The following is a 3,524-nucleotide window of genomic DNA, read 5'->3' as shown; positions in this document are numbered from 1 at the left end:
GGTACCGTCCGCGGCACTTCCTCCTCGGCGGCGGTTGCGCACTTCCGGGTGTGTCCCGGAACCACAGAGAAACGACAGGAACTCCTCTGCCCTTCGGGAAGAGGCTTGTCTTGTCCACAGAGGCCTCCCGGCTAGATGCTCCCACGACGACGACTCCTATACGACGTCGGGCCCTCGGGGCGTCGTTGTCTGCCGAGTCGTGCTGTGGAGTCTCGCCTGTAGAGGTTGGGGTCGGACAGGACAACGCAAAGCAACCACTGACGCACATACACCGGTCTCCTAACCTCGACACCTCACCTACGTCTCAACTCTTCTCTACCACTGCTCTTGCCTCTACCTCTCGACATACATATCCTCAATACATAAACACAAACATACAGACTTTCTGACAACTACATGTACATGAAACGCCGGACACCCCTGACCTGCTTTGGAAACATCATACGAACTACACATTACTATCCCGGGGAGTAAAACCCACATGTATATCTATAATTCTATCTCTATATGTCTGTCTTACATCTAAACTGACCCATCTGGTGACTCCCCCCCACTGACTTCCGCCACGTCCGCATGATACTCGCTGCTCAGCTAATCTATACTGTATTCCTGATAGCACTGACATAATTTATCTAACATTGGTTGCCTACATTCTAACAAATCTAAAACTACTACAACAAAGCTGAACAAAGTAAGTAACAGAACTAGGCCGGTGTGCACGGTGCGCCAATGATACTATGCGAGCCCACCGACCTTCCTCCTGTGTCTCTCTCTGCGCGGGCCGGGCGCTCTTCCTCCGGTCACCGCCGCGTGGCCGTCCTGCCCCTGCCCTGCTGCCGCGCCCGCCGTGTGGCCGTACTCCGCTCCCCTCGCCGCTGCTGTAGGCCATTACTGTCGCGGTCATCATGATCACAAATCGCTTCGAGTCAGTCTGCATCTCTCGGACGCCTCCCCTCCTGCTTCCTCTCGCTCGCCTCGGCCACCGACACTCCCTCGCCGCCTTGCCCCTAGCTGGTCAACCCTGCGGGCTCGGTACTCCGGGCCGGCGCTCTCTGAGTCGAAGTCAGCCTGCGTCTCTGTACACCTCCCGTTTGCCTCTGTCCCGTCCGTTGAACCTGACTCACCCCAGCCGTACTACCAGATGTCACGGTGGCATGGTAGTGAGTCAAGTCAAGGATCAGGACAGAGGCATGATGTTTGCGGATAGAAGACTTTATTCGGACTTCTGGTAGACACGTCTTTCTCTGTCGGCTTCTCTCGGTTGAATCCCCTTCCCAGATACGTGTCCCTTCTCAAACCCCAGTACATCTGCTCTCAATTACCCGGGTGACACTCCCCACACCAGGGGTGATCACAGAGTGATCACGATGTCACCTCGTGACATAGGCACGACCGATTTGTAAACATGTCATATCAACATGCCTCCCACGAACAGTAACTATTATGTATTAAAGAGCAAGTCGCCAACTACTTGAATGTTTCTTTTATTTTCCCGCTGCATCTTGTTTCAAAAGTAAAGTCTAAAGAGATAATCCCATCTTTTTGTGTTTCTGCAATTTGTTCTAGATCAAACACCTTGACCCAAAGTAGACTGTTTTAATAAATTAAAAAAAATCCTTATAATCCCATGAGCCCTGGTGATTTCCCCAACACTGATTAAAAGTTCAAACTGCCAACCAAAGCTCTATTCCGTTTATAACATCTTCACATATTTCAGACTGCTGCTTAGTTAAAGTAGGTGAGGTATGTTTCCCTACAGGAAAAACATGTTACATTATTTTTCTTCCTTTAAAGGAATAAAGTCAAGAGTAGAATTTCATTTCCTCACACAAGATGTCTTACCAATCATATTCCGCATCCAACCAGCCATAGTGACATTTGTTTTTGCTCTGTTACGATTTATCAGGTTAAATATTTGGGGGGGGGGGGCGCCTTATTTCATCCATCTTGCGCGAGCATGTATCATAATTGTTTTTGCCTTTTCTTTGTCGTAAAGTCTCTATTAACATCTCTTATTGTTTCGATTCGTCTAACATAAAGAGGGGGAGATCTCAAACTGTCGGTTTCATTTTGTAGTCTTTTTTATTTCACGTTGTAATTTGTTTTCTTTCTGAAGGATGTATTTTTATACTGTGACCTCGAAAGACACACTCAAATGCGTTCCATATACTAGTACATTTTGTACTGTAAATCTTTAAATGTTTGCGGGGGTTTTATTTTCGCGGTTTTCGCGCTGATCTTTCCACTGCTAAATCATGACACTGCAAATATATGTTTTGTCTTGTCCCCCTCTTCACTTTGCCCAAAAAAAGGCACCGATACGGTTTACATTCCGCTTTAACCAACACCGACAAGGGTATGTTTTCGATCGGGTCTGTCTTTGTGCTTGAACAGAATAACGTTGTACAGTATTACAGCACAAGAAGCATTTTGTAAATTACTTTGTAAACCCCTGACAAGTGAGCTGCATGGCAATGATCCGTTATTCTCCAAGCAGAGATTGGGTCGCAGGGACTAGATAGTAGGGGGAAGCGAACAGGTAAAAAATCCGGTAACTACTATCTAATCCCCGCAACTAGGGGTTGGCACCGGTGTGACAGCGTTTTCGCCCCCCCGTGATCTCGCCCCCCCGGGGGCGAAATCACTAGCGATCTCGCCCCCCCGGGGCGAAATCACTAGCGATCTCGCCCTCCCCGGCTAGTGATCTCGCCCCCCTACCTCGCCCCTTTAGCGATTTCGCCCCCCCCCCCAAAAAAAACGGGTTTACATGACATTTTAGAAGTTGATTGGTATAAATCACAAAATGTAGTTTCAGAATGATATAAGTACACGAGTTTGATACATAACTCCATTCATAGTATCAATATTAACGTAATTACATGGTAATAAGATAGTTGAACTTGTTTCAGACAAGGAGGGTTTGGTCCCTTGTATTCCCATTATTGCATATACCTGAGTCTTGACATAAGATATATTTCATTGTATTCACCTGTCCTCAAGCAACCTATATATCTCCAATATGAAGTCTCTACAATGAAGTGACCACAAAAGAACTATGTAATGTCTTATTAATTATGCAAATATTAGATATTAATTAGAATAACGCACATTTTGGTATATGCACCTGGCCAAGGGATATCTTCACCTCCAACATGACTGTTTTTTCTAGTATTTAGGAACTGATGCATTTACCCGTGTTTCTTAAGACAGGTACTTTACCAGTGTTTGTGTAGCATTTAGCAACAGCTATATCAACTTGCGCGTAGATAGTGTTTATAATGAGAAACTATTATTCACGTGTGTTTTTGTTAGTGCTTTGGAAATGTTTCCAGCACAAGAAAGAAAACACTGTGACAAATTGAAAACATATAGCTGACGTATTCCGTACCATAGACGGTGTTGATTTATACGTTCGCAGTAGCACTGTTTTATGCCACCTCAGCTGCAAAAATTGTCTTTTTTCATTTCAATGTCATGTTTGCACCGAACAATATAATATCGACTTTCGAGGGGGTTAAAGCGCC

This window comes from Branchiostoma floridae, chromosome 10 (genome assembly GCF_000003815.2).
Source record: "Branchiostoma floridae strain S238N-H82 chromosome 10, Bfl_VNyyK, whole genome shotgun sequence".
In the NCBI taxonomy this organism is placed as follows: Eukaryota; Metazoa; Chordata; class Leptocardii; order Amphioxiformes; family Branchiostomatidae; genus Branchiostoma; species Branchiostoma floridae.
The sequence above is the reverse complement of the archived record's forward strand: the minus strand, read 5'-3'. Positions refer to the sequence as shown.